Here is a 14166-nt window from a genome sequence, read left to right on the forward strand (position 1 = left end):
AGCATCTGTAAGGAACCTTTGTTGACATAACTGTTCTGGTCTTAGGCTAAGATCAGTTTTATATTAGGTGGGGCAAATTATCTGGTGAGCTGAATTTTCACTGAAAGAAGAAAGCAAAGCACCTGCAGGTGGCTCCTTGTAAGGTCATTCCCAATTCAACCCCTTGGTAGTCACCAAAAGGGCTTCTAGCTTTCTAAAAAGGTTGTAAGAGATGGAAAGATTCACTCAGTGCTTTATTAAGTGGGTTTTAGCACCTGTGAAGTTGACAACACCCTCACAAGAGCCAGTCTTTGTGACTGCTATCCAGAGGTAGGAGTTAGTAAAGTAAATATTGGCGTTGATCAGTGTTTATGAGGCTGGTATTTGCTGGAGAGCTCTCTTCCATGTGTGTAGGTGTCTGTGAAAACGCCAGGCATAGTGTTAGCACAGCTGCACCATTACTGCTGGGTTTTTGCAGAGGTCCTCCCTTGGACAGTCACTGCGGCTGTTTTGTGTCTTGCTATCTTTGCTGAGAATGTGAATGTGCTGCATTTCTGAAATTCTTCATTGCTTGCTGCTCTGCCAGATCTTTTTCAGGTTCTGGCTCCCTTGTTTTTCTTGTTTCCTTGTTTCCTGCGCCTCCCCCGCATTTTGTCATAATTTTTGTGTATAGTGAATGCAGCAGGCGTGGGGTAGAAAATGAAAGGGAAATCCCATTTGTGAGACAGTTGCTGCTTTGCTGGCATGTCACTGCCTTGCAGCTGAGGCAGCAACCTGGTCACCCCCACAGGGCTTATTATTGGTGACTTGCTGTGAATCAGTGAAGCCCAACAGGAGGATCAGAGAATCCAAGCAAGGTTTTCTGGGCACCCCATGGTGATCTGGGATTCCCAGTGTAGCACAGAGCAGTGTCTCAGTGCTGCAGTGTCCCCCTCTACCTTTCCAATGCTCTCCAGATGGGACAGGTGCTATTTTGCACAGGCAGTGGATTTTCAGACTACTGTGAACAATGATTTCTTTGAGCTAGGTTTTGGAAGTGCCTCTTTTGAACAATCTCTGTTTGGATAAAAAATTCCTTAGTGCCCCTAAATCCCACAAAACAGACATAAAGTGGAAAAGGTTTTAAATGGAGCACCTTTCCCATGAGGAAAGGCTGAGAGAGATGGGATTGTTCCATCTAGAACAGAAAAGGCTTAGCAGTGACCTAACTTTGACCTTTCAGTAAGAGAAGAGCTGACAAGAACTACAGAGAGGGACTTTTTATAAGGCATGTAGTGACAGGACGAGGGGGAATGGCTTCAAAGTGGGAGAGAGTGGGTTTAGATATCAGGAAGAAATTCTTTACTGAGGGTGGTGAGGCACTGGAACAGGCTGCCCAGAGAAGCTGTGGATGCCCCATCCCTGAAGTGTTCAAGGTTGAATGGGGGTCACAGAGGTCTGGTGGAAAGTGTTCCTGTCCATGGCAGAGGGCTGGGAACAAGATCATTAAGGTCCCTTCCAACCAAAGCCTTTCTATGATTCTGTGATTCTCTGTACTTAGAGCAAAAGATAAAAAGATTTAATTAGATTCAATTCAGGGACTGAACCAAGATGGAATAAAGTATCTTTTGTGAAACATTCTCCCTTGAAATTATTAGGGCTTTAAAAAGTGTATTGATGTTTCATTCACTCTAAAGATTAGAATTATACATTTGAAAAAAGATAGATGGTATGTTCAATGTAATAAGTACAAGATCTCCTCCACCATTCAAATTGTCAGTGATTTATGTGAATAAGTCATTAGGTGTGTTTGGTGGATCCTGGGGCCCTGACTTTGCTGCAGCAAAGAAAAATAAGAAAGACAATATTATTTAGGTTTCACTTAAAATTTCTGTTTAGGAAAAAACATGTGTAAGTGTGAGACTTTATTATGAGTAGATCATCACAGTCCAGACCTCACGAGCTGGCAGAGCTCTAGGAGCAGCTTGTTCCTTTACCCCAACCATGCACACACACACACACACAGAGCCATTATTATCCATTTTAGTGGGTTATGGTGAATTCTAGCAGCCTCCAGCCACCAGAACATTGCTGGGGGAGGCTGGGCCAGCTCCATTTCAGGATCTGCATGCTGCATTGTGGCAGTGTGAAACCTCTAGACGAGAGGTCCCTTTGTGGGCTGTGCTGGCAGAGAAGCAGCACAGGCTGAAACTGTCTTGGTGAAAGCTGTCAGGGTGGCAACCAACTGTGAAGGCAGAGGGACCACTTGACTCATCACTAGTCTGACAACAGATTTAGTTATGAGAGTGCTGACAACATCTCATGTTATGAAGTAGTTTCATTTTAAAACTGATAGTGCTGAAGTGAGCTCATTTCCTTTCTTATTTTTCATTTGCAGACACACAAGGAGGAGAAGAAGAGGCTGACTTTTGCTGCCTTTTCTGAACAGGAGACAAAAACCTCCCAGGAGATGGGAAGTCCCAGGAGCCTTAGGCACAAAGGGCTGCAAGAAAAAATGTGTTGGTGACCATGACCTTGCAAAGAAATGGAAGGAAGCTTGTCCCTTCCTGTCAAAAAGGAGTTCCCTCTGGACTCCCAGTGCTTTCTCTGTGAGTGAGAGCAGTGCCCAGAGGAGAGGGGGAGATGCTGGAAATGGTTGGACAGGCTGGTCAGCTGCAGAGAGGAGTGCTGTCCTCCTGAGTTTGTGTTACCATGCTGACCTAGCCATTGGATCCATCCACACCTTGGCTTCAGGAGAGCCCTCCTTGGGGAGCTGCTCCATGTAGCACCATCAGCTGCAGATCATACTGCCCCCTTTGCTAAGGGAACTCCACATTTGACATTGTGCTTCATTTTTTTTTCCAGGTGACACCAGGGAATGCAAAACCAGCACAGAGCTGATTTTTGTTTTCCACACTGGCTCTGAACACGGGGATGAACTTCTGCCATGCATCCATAAGCTCCCCAAGCATGCACACTTGTGGCTGTGGTGGTGCTGCTGAGGGGTGCTGGGTACTGGTGTGACAGGGAAGGCTGTGGGGGTGACCTTTGGCATTAAGAGTACAAACAAAAAAGTGAGAAATAGCAAGTCTCCCCTCAGGGTAAGGACACCGTGTTCTTCCTCAGCAGAAACCTCTCTGCAGATGCACCGGCTGACTCCAAAGAGAATAAAGGAGAAGTAAATAGGGGAAACAGAAAAAAGAGGGCTGCACTTAACAACGGAATATTTTCTGTACTTCACAACCTGTTTCTATTCTCTGGACCCCTGTGTGCTGTAGGAAAGACCTGTCAGCTGCTGCATGGCTCCCTCATGGGTGTGTGTGCTGTGTGTGCCCTGTGCCCCTCAGCAGGGCTGCCACCAGCCCTGCCTCTTCCACATGTGCAGGACAGGAGTGGAGGAGTGTGGGTGTCCAGAAGGGAAAAGAGAAGAGGGGCAATCTGAGCAAGAGTGGGGGTTGTGTCCCACAGGCACAGGTGTAGGAGCTGACTTCATGTGACAGCATCTTGGGTTGCATCATGTTCTGTGGTCATGATGCCATCCTCCCTGCCTGTTTCATCATCCTGTGGTGGGCTATGGTGTGCAGCTGGGGAGCAGTGCACACAGCCTGTGAATCTGGAAGGAGCTTTTGATCTGCAGAGACACAGGAAGTCTTGCAGGAAGGGTTTGTTTTGTTGTTTCTTTTTTGCTTGGTGTTTTAAGGGGTTTTTGCTTCGTTTTTTGTTTGTTTCTTTGTTCTGTTTGGTCTTAACATAAGGCAATTTAATTGTCAGGTGTTTTCAGGTGTCCAGCAGGGGAGAGGCTGCTGTGTCCAGGCTGTACCTGTGGTTATGGCAGAGCAAGGGAGAGGTGAGGGGAATTCTGTGCTGAGGAGGAGACAAAGGATCTTGGGGAAGGGGCGAGAGGTGGAGAAACCTACCTGAACCTACCTGGAGAAACCCAGGGGGTGGGACAGTTGGCCTCAAGACTATCAATGTAATCATTGCACCCTGAGGTGCACGTTCCTGCTGCCCAGCAGAGGCCACATGAAGCAGAAATCACAGTCTATTCAGCAATGGTGGCATCTGGGTCTCCAGGAGTCCAGAACCTCACAGAATTCCAGATCTGGCCACTGAAACTGGCAGTGACAGTGTCAAGTCTAAGAACCCAGAAGGCTCAGATGAAAAGTACCCACAGAAGTTTGGATGCTTAGGCAAATTATATAATGTGAACTTTCAGTTTTGGCTCAGGTCTGAATCACTATGAAAACCACCTTTTTTGTGGTATCTCAGTGATTGTCAAAAGTTGGAAAATGACATCATCCATCAAAACAGCAAGTGAAATACCTTGTCAGGCATTTAAAAACCTCAGTTAAAACTGTCTTTGTATTGTACATATGAAAACAGGATCACAACAGCCATCAGTCAATGGCCCATTGCAGTTCTGGGTAAAACAGAGAATCTCTAGAACCCCCCTTTGTGAATTTATCCCCCAAATGATGAAACATGTAAAATAAGCAATTCACTGAATCTAGTATTGGCATCTCTGACAATTATTACATCTATCTATGACATTCTTCACAGAAAGAAAACTGCCTGTTTCTGATTTTCTTCCTGTCTCCACTTTTCTCTCCTTTCAGTTTTTCTTTTCTTTTTCTAACTATTTTTTTAAATTGTAATGTGTTTTGAACAGCAGTTCTGGGTTTTGACCAGCAGTTTGTCTCTTCCTTCTGAATGATGTCCTAATAACAAACCACATCCAAAAATTAAAGGAAAAAATTAATTTAAGCACAGTTACTGTAACGATATTGATCTTCAATTTTTTTGTTGTTATTTTTGCTGTAGTTATCCTAGGTTATCCTTAAGTTATCCTTAAGCTAGGTTGTAACCCTTAAGCTAAGGGTTGTTGATTCCAAATTACACCAAATTGATATTATTATCATCATCATCATCATTATTGTTATTATCTTCATTAATATGTGAAAATTTGCACTTCTCTTTCCTTAGTACAGGGTTCATTGCTAGAGACAGATTGCAAGCATCCATCTGTGATTTCCTGTATTCATTATAATGTGACCCTACCTGGAGTACTGCATCCAATTTTGGGACTCTTACTGTAATAAGCACATGGACTTGCTGGAACAAGTCTGGAGGAGGTCAGGAAGATGACCCTGTGAAAACATGTTGCGAGAGTAGGGGCTCTTCAGCCTGGGGAAAAGAGGTCTCTGGGGAGATCTAGCACCTTCCAGTATATGGAGGGGCTACAACAGAGCTGGACTGGGACTTTTTACAAGGGCATGTAGTGATAAGACAGAGGATAATGCCTTTAGACAGTAAGAAAATAGATTAGAGTAGACATCAGGAAGAAATTCTTTCTGTGAGGGTGGAGAGGCTCTGGCACAGGTTTCCCAGAGAAGCTGTGGGTGCCCCATCCCTGGCAGTGCTCAAGGACAGGCTGGATGGGCTCTGAACAGCCTGATGGAAGGTGCCCCTACCAATGGCAGGGGCTTTGGAATGAGACTGTCTTTAAAATCCCTTCCAACCCAAACCATGCTGTGATTCTGTGATTTCATTTTTCTTTTTTTTTTTTTTATTTTATTTCCTCTCAACAGAATAGGACCCTCTAAATTTAACAGATTGTAAACCTAGTGCATGGGGAAAATGCAGTTTGAGAAATGGAGCCATTATTAGCCAGAATATTGAGCCTGTTCAGTGACCTCCCATAACACCAAACCTTGGTGGTTGCAGACTTTTCCCAGGAGCAGAATAGAGTGTTCTGTCTTTACAGCAAGAAAAAGGGCAGGTTTCATAAAAGCAGGACATCTAGGCACTGCGGTTGTGGTACAAAATAAGGTATTTTCTACTTGCTATTTTCTTTTTGTCTACTTAGCTCTCCTTCACAGTCTCAGGGGTTTGGTGCTAAGGCATGTTTCAGAGCAGAGTTTTTTGGAGGGAGTGTTCACAGCAGCCACTTCTGCACCAAGGCAGTGCTGCTGAAGTGCTGTGTGCTCAGCCATGAAGAGAGAGATTCCTCATGCCCTTCTCTTAATAGCTCAGGTCATTCCAGCAGGATGCATCTGGCTGTTCTTCCATCCCCACCAGCAGCCAGTGTATGGTCACAGCCAGTGGCAAGGCTTTCAGCACAGAACCTTCACAACATCCCTATGGGCATTCTTAAGCAGCTTGGACTGGATGACTGGGCAGTGACAGATAGAGAACTGGCTGAGTGCCAGATCCCACAGGGTCATAATCAGTGGCACAGGGTCTAGTTGGAGGTTTGTCACTAGTGGTGTCACCCAAGGTTCAGTAGGGGGCCAGGATTGTTTACCTTACTCCTCAGCAACTTGGAGAAAGGGGCAGAGACCCCTCAGGATGTTCACTGATGACACAAACTGGGAGGGGTGGCTGGTACCCCAGAGGGCTCTGCAGCCCCTCAGAGGGGCCTCACAGGCTGGAGAGAGGGGCAGAGGATAGTCTGAAGTTCAGCAAAGGCAAGAGCAGTGCCCTGCAGCTGGGGAGGAACAACCCCTGGCACTGGTTCAGGCTGGGGCTGACCTGATGGAAACAGGACAAGGAGCTGGGGGTACTGCTGGACAGCAAGCTGTCCATGAGCCAGCAGTGCCCCTGTGGCCAGGAGGGCAGTCACTGGTGTCCTGGTGCAATGGGGAGAGCACTGGCAGCAGGTCAAGGGAGGGGATCCTGCCCCTCTGCTCAGCTCTGGTGAGGCACATCTGGAGCTCTGTGCCCAGTTTTGGGCTCCTCAGTAAAGCAAAAACATGGAGCTCCTGGAGCAGGTCCAGTGGAGGATGACAAAGGTAATGAAGCGACAGGAGCACCTCAGTTCTGAAGAAAAGCTGAGAGAATGGATCCTGTTCAGGCTCCAGAGGAGATGGCTGAGAGGGGACCCATCAGTGTCTGCAGGGAGGGGTCAGAGGAGGGACCAGGCTCTGCTCCAAATGCTGAGAAACAGGACAAAGGACAATGGGCAGGGACAGATGCACGGAAAGCTCCACCTGAACATGAAAAAAACACTGTGAGGGCCACTGCACATTGGAACAAATTTCCCAGAGAGGCTGTGGAGTCTCCCTGACTGGAGATGCTTAAGAACCCTCTGGATGAAACCTTGGCAGTGTGCTCTAGAATGGCCCTGCTTGAGCAGGAAAGTTGAGCCCTGTGGTCCTTTCCAGCCTGATCCATTCTGTCATTCTGTGAAATGTGATAGAAGAAAATTCTCAATGTGAGTCAAAGAGTACTGGACAATGCTGTTACTGCAATGGAAGGTCAAAGTCACTGTGTTCTCTGGGGCAGGTGGGTCAGTGCATTTTCCTGTGATTACGAAGTATTGAGGCACATGCTGTGGGCTTAAGGGAGAACCAGCACAGCACATTCAGCATTGCCAGGCAGGGGCAGCCCAAACACAGGCCTGTAATGGTGGCTATGGGACACCTGAGAAGGATGTTTGGACCACAGAAAACAAAATGGGCACTAAAGAATATTTCTGTTCTTTTATTCTGCCAATTTTTGGCAATCTAGAAAAGGAGTCCTTTATTCAAACAATACATTTACCTATTCAATAAATATAATGATATTGAATCCTACAAGGGAAAGTTTTTTTCTGAACCCATTTGCACTTTTGACTTGGACACTACTGTTTGGCAGTGTGGCTGAATTCTGCACAGGAGTTACCTGGTTACCCTAGCTCTGATTTATCACTAATTGTTTTTCTTTAGCTCTGCCAGTATTTTTTCTAATTTGCATCATTTGCAAGACACGTGAGCTGGGTAACTGTAGTAAACTTTCTGAGATCCAAGAATGATGAGACATGTTCACAAAAATAAACCCAGGCCAAGCCTGCCCTGTCTCTGAGGATGTTTGCTTAGTCTGTTCAATTTCTGTCCATTGGCATGGAAAATCAGCTGATGGGTGGGCCTCTTTAAGAACAAAACTGAGAAAAACTGTTTTTGCAAAGGAGGAAAACAGTCATCAAAACTTGTCTATGTAATTATGGACTATACAGATCTTATATTTACTGAATCAGAGGAAATGGAACAACTTCAAAGTATATGTTTAAAACACTCTTCAGCCAATACACAGCACAATTAAAATCTATCTTCATTTCTCTTTGCTTTGGCCTTAATTAATATTTCCACAGTTCAGTAATCTCTGGCAGAGAGAAAAGGGTAAGAGGCCTCTCCACAACCCCTTTTTAGTGTTCCTCTGATTGTTTAGCACTGAATTATCAGGAATTCTTACCTGTATTTGTAGACTAGCTGAAGACAATGCTAATGATGGGGAAAAAGGATCCTTTTAAAACAATAAAATTCAGAAGTTTTAAGGGGATGACAGTCTTTACATATTTACAATTGATTAAGTATACACATAAAGAGGACTGTGAGGAAAGCTGCACTCAAATAAGACCATTAAATTATGTTCTCAGAGAGTCTTAAAATGTAAAACCTGAGGGGGGGCAAAAGGAAAATAAGAAAAGGCCTAGAAGCACTCCTTATGGGAATCATTCTATTTGCCTCTCTCCCTCCTACAGAGACCAGAGGAGTAGCCACTTCTTGTTGTGTGGGGTTAGAAGCTCTGCTCATTACTAAATTGGAGATAGTGTGCTGGAAGGTCAGTCTTTGTTTAATGTTGTTACTTTCTACTCTCCATTGTGTCATGGAGCTTTAGCCTAACCACAGCCTTCCAGTGGAAATCCCCAACAGGTAATATTTTCTCTTTCCTTTATTCCTTTGACATTCGTTTTACAAAACATATATGGGAGCTGGTTTTTTTTTTTTTTTTTTTTCTCAAGCCATTGGTGCAGAAGATGAAAATTGAAGGAGAGGCCACCCCAGGGAAGGACATAATCATCAGTTAAATAATTGTACCCTTTCCCCAAGTTCTTGTGTCTGGCCCACAGAGCTGGGAACTGAGCCAGGCTCATGGCATTGTGGCAAGCAGGCATGAGCAGGGGGTGGGAAGTATCCTCTTGTCCAAACCCCATCACCCAGTTTAACACTGGCACCAACTGACTGCTCTCCTTTCCCCCAGTACTGGCCCCTGCCAGTAAAACACTGCAGTGTATCCTCAGAGATACAGAGATCCTCCAGTGGGTCACCTGCATGACCCCAGGAGCTTGGCCCTCCTGCAACCTCCCTCCTCCTCCTTGCAGACCCCTGAATCCCCACCCGAATTTCTGGGGCACCATTCCCACTCCTCTGTGTGTGTGTGCCCAGAGGGGAGGGTGATAAACACTTCTCTTGCTCAGAGAAGTGGATTCCACTCCACAGTGGCTTCTGACACCAGCCACGGGAAACTGAAACAATTGCAGGAAATCTCAGTAGGGTCTTGCTTTCTGTGTTGTAGTTTCATAAGCTCCCAACAGATTTCACTTCTCAGCCAGTTTAATTTCTTCTCTTCTTCTTCTTTTCTTCCTACTTCTTTCGCCCATCCTTACTTTTATCTTTATTTTATTTCCTTTTCTCTTTATTTCCTTCTTTTGGGAGACGAAATATTGGTATACTACCTTTTAAAACCTCATCATTTTGCATTGTAGGACTAACTGCAAAAAAACCTGTTTGGACTGTGCCCCAGGATGGGGGAGCTGCAGATGACAGCTTTTGGCAAAATTTCATCTATTTGCTCACTGAGGAGACCTGAAAAGCCTGATATTCAGGTTTATTCAAAGAGGACCTGAAATGACTCATGGTCCATATTTGACCCCTTGTTTGAGGAAGATTCCCTCATGACTATGAACAACCTATTCACCAGGGCAGCAAAGGCACTTCCAGAGTAAGGAGCACTTTGGAAAAGGCTTCAAAATTCTGTGTTTTGTCCTCTGCATGATACAACTCATTTAATCATCTGTCAATTATTTTCCTTCCTCGTACTAGCCAGACCATATTAATGATCAGTCATGCTTACACAGAAGAATTTATTTTTGAAAAAGGGAATGAACAAGAGGCAGAAAACAGATTGATTTTCAGAGGAACATGAGCAGACTTTGCATAGACAAATGCTGATGCAGTGATGTTGGCACAAGTTTCCAAACACAGCCTTTGTTCAGACACCTTAATATAGTTTCCAGATGGAAGGAGACAAGTGGTCTCTATTTAACTTGAGCATAGATGCCCAAAATGCCTTTCCAAGTCTCAAAAGCGATGGAGAATGGGTGTTTACTGAGGATGCTTTTCAGTTCAACCCTAAGAAACCCATGGATGTGCCATGTAGCACCTCCTGTGTTAGGATGCCTGCTTAGGTTTCCTGGGCACTGAGGTGTGAAAGATGCCATGAAGAAGGGTGCAGGTAGGGTAGGGTGGTGGAATTTCAGAAGTTTCCAGAGCCTTACAAGCTGCTTTGGGATGAAGGAGGAAAAAACAATGAGTGAAAGGAAAAGTACAAGAGATGATAGGGGATAAAAGTGTGGGATAAAGGATAAAAGTGTTTGCATGTGTTGGGGTCAATGCCCATGGAAGCAGTAACAGAATATGGAAACCTCAGTGGTGTCTTGCTCTCTTACAGTTGGTAAAGCAAAACCTGTAGGAGATGAACAGAGCTCAGAGCAACAGCAGGAAGCTCTTACCAGAGATTTTTCCAGGCTAGTTCCTAGGAAAGGGCTGTTCTGTGCTTTGGAGTGGAAACACAGACCTGCAGAGGGGAAAAACACTGTAAACAAAAATGCAAGCAATAAGAAAATCCTGTGCAAATGAAGCTTTGCAGGAGATAATTCAGAGGGAGACTGCAAAACCTAGAAAACAGGTATTGCATCATTTCAGCAGGGGGGTTAATTTATTATTCTGCATGAGTGAGCACATCACTGCCAGCCAGGAGTCACCCAGCAGAGCTGTGAGTCATCCCCTGGAGCAGCCCTCAGCCCAACAAAATTAATGCCCATTTTCCAGCTTTGCTTGAGCTGTGTATCCAGTTGCCCTCATTTCACAAACCAAACCTTAAGTTACTGATGCAAAACCAACAAAAAAAGCTCACACTTTTTCAAGCCTGGGTGAAAATTAATGTTGAAATTCTTGGACTCTGCCATGAGCCTTCCAGACATCACTTGCTGGTCAAAAGGCTTAATTCTGAAAAAGTCCCTTGTTTAAAGCACGGGGAAATAGGTCACCCTGGTTATGTCATGCTTCTGTAAATATATATATATTGAAAGGTCCCCAAAGCCCAGTACATTAATCTTTTCTATTTATAACTTTGTGAAAAACCTCAGCCCTCACCTTGAAGCCTTCCCATAGCAGGTATCTTTTTTAATTAAACATGGTTGCTGATGTCTCAGGTTTTCTTCTCCTTGTAGTTCAGCCCTGTCTGACTGGTGATTTATCTGTTTTCTCTGACCAGCAACAGTAACAGATCCCTTTGGGTACCGTGGGCTGAGCAGTTCCTCTCCATAGTTATTGTGTGCTGTAATCAAAGATCACTGTAGTCTGATTAGGAAGACCTTTGCTGTCAGGAGTTTATCTGACTGAATGAGCTGGTGAAAAGAAGCACTGTCCTTTGCCTGGACCACTTCAGGTGTCTTTTATCATTATCATATCACCTTTATCATTGAAAGCTGAAAAAGCAATGATCAACTGTAGGTGAGTCTTGCCTGCCTCAGGACCCAGGTTTTTAATTACTGGCAGCCACTAAAAAAAGGTGCTCTGAACAAAGGGGCTCCAAGCCAGTTATGAGAAGGCAGCAGGTTCCTTCAGAAGCTTAGCACATTTCTTGGAATCTGGACAACATGACCTGAGGGGCTGGATCCCACCTTGGAAAAATGAGTTCCAGTGTGACTATGTGAGGTCTTCAGATCCAGCTCGCCCCTTCACAGAAGTGATCCTGGTTGATAATTTGATATTATATTTTTGAAACTCACACTGTAGCACAAATTCCTTCAGAGGCAGGCACAGCACCCTTTTATTAGACAGGCAAACAAAAATTCCAGTCAGCAGTTTGCAAACAGCTGCATGTTATCTCTGCAAGAGAAGAAAGGAGCAACAGCAGCACTTTAATTGTTTGAATTTGAAAAACTGATTTTAGAGAAGAATGTTGTATTTAGGGATACTTCTTGACCCAAGGAATTGGTTAAGTCTATCAGAACTCCATTTTCTGGCTGTTTCCCTGTTGTCTAGCCTAAAATTATGGCTCATGGCTATTATGGGTTCATGGAAGAGGGCATTAATTTTAGTCAAATATTCTTCAGTAAGAGAAATTATTTCAATTATTGGAGAATAACAAATGAAATTTTTTATTTTGATGCCATATCTTTGTAGAGAAGCTGGGGACAGCTGTGGAGAGCTGGAGACAGCTGGTTTTGTTTTGCATGAAAGCAACGCCTCTGCAAGTTCTGCTTCAACATCATGAAGGTGCCTGAGTGGAAATTTCAGATGTATGGTGGTAGTTTGCAGCTCAGTCAGTTAGGAATGAATTTTCTGACTTCACCAGAAAAGACAGTAGATGCAAAATGGCCTTTTGGGGGTCGTTTGCCCTCCTCTGAGTAGTTCACAGCATCAGGGTGAAGCTTTCATAGCCGTGGTGCTCCAGGCAGGCAGGGTCTGAGAGGAGGAACATTCCTGGCACCTGTGCTGTGGCACAGTCCCCGTGGCAGCCCAGCCCCAGCCTGGCCCCAGCCGCCCACCAGAGCAGATGGGTTGAGCTCCCCTGGCCCCAGGCAGCTGCAGCTCTGCGGCTGCTGCTGGTTTGATCTCGTGTCTGGTTTAATCTCTGTGCCACCTGCCCCTCGTGGGAGGCACGGAGGGGCTCCCCTGGTGTTGATTCCCCCGTGTCTGTGAGTGCTCTCCCTCGGGATCAGGGAGCAGCAGGTCCCTCTGGCAGAGGTTACCACCGGGTCAGCCAGAAGGGCAAAGGTGGGCTCACGTCTGGCTGGAGCTCCAGACTCTCCAGGCAGGGCTGAGACTCCCAGTCTGGAAAGTTTCAATGGAAGCCAGTGCAGACTTGGCTCTAAAGTGTCCTTAGGGAAGCATGTGTTTCCTTAACTCACTCCTTTTGTATGGGGACAAAGGGAGCAATTAATGGAAGCTGCCAAAAAAATTAAGAAATTAATAAAATGTCTTATGTTTGTCCTGAGTGAGCCATGCTGGACTTTGCATGTCAGGGCTGTTGACCTGATGCTGGATGATGGTAGAGATTGGTGCCTATAGTCCTGCTCCAGATGTGCAATACAGAAATGGCATATCTGACAGACAGGAAACCATCTCTGGCTGGTTTCACTCCAATCCTGGCAGCCATGGTCTAACTTCCCTGTGCAGAAGTTTATCTTTCAGTGCTTTATGGTTTTTCTTTGTAGCAAGGGAAAGAGGTAAGAAATTTTTCACCAGATGTGCCTATGGATGGTCTGTGTGTCTCATATCCCAGCAGCACAGGGAAAGGTTCCAAGAGGGTTTGCTGTGGCTTACCATGGCTGAGGATATGTAGAAATGGAAAGAACAGGGTCACAGTTCTTTCAGAATTGGACTCCAAGCAAAATCTCTCCAGGTCTTTAGTTCAATCCAGAAATAACTGAGCATCAAACTGATTCTCAGCATTCTTGTTCAGCCTAGTGGTCAAATGGATAATTTTTGCACATGACATAATTTCCTCTCCTGAAGAGGGATGACACCTCTGACTGCCATTAGCCTTCAGTAAAGCAAGCAAGGGTGGACAGAAATTACACCTACCAGACACATCTGGGTACCATCTACAAATGGTGTACAAATCTGAAAACACTGGTCTTTTAAAGCAAGTGACTGCAGTGACTGTGCTGTTTTGGGGACTTGGGAGCCTAAGTACTTCTGTTCTCCAACAGGATTGTGAGGCATTGTTGTTGTATTACAGCAAAGTGAGTTCAAACTCAGGACATCTAAGGGCAAGACTAACATTTCTCAGGAAAATATTACACTGTTTCTGTGATTCAGTTCCCTTGCCCATAAATTGTGGAAGTCCTGTGGTTTCTTCCCTGCTACATCGAGACCACATTGTTTAGTCCTTGAGTTGTATTTTGGAGCTGAAGAATTTAATTAAAACTCTTTATTGTTTAAAACTTCTTATTACTCCTTTATGGCAAAAATTTTAAATAGGGCAGAAAGGAGCAATGTGGTAACTTAACACCCTGTCAGCCTCAGCTCTGTGCCTGGGAATATCATAGAACAGATCCTACTAGAAGCTCTGCTAAGACACATGAAGGACAAAGAGGTGATTTGAGACAACCAGCAAGGCTTCACCAAGGGCAAGTCTGACTTTAAGTGTAACTCAGTG

Source organism: Erithacus rubecula, assembly GCF_903797595.1.
Source record: "Erithacus rubecula genome assembly, chromosome: Z".
Classification (NCBI taxonomy): domain Eukaryota; kingdom Metazoa; phylum Chordata; class Aves; order Passeriformes; family Muscicapidae; genus Erithacus; species Erithacus rubecula.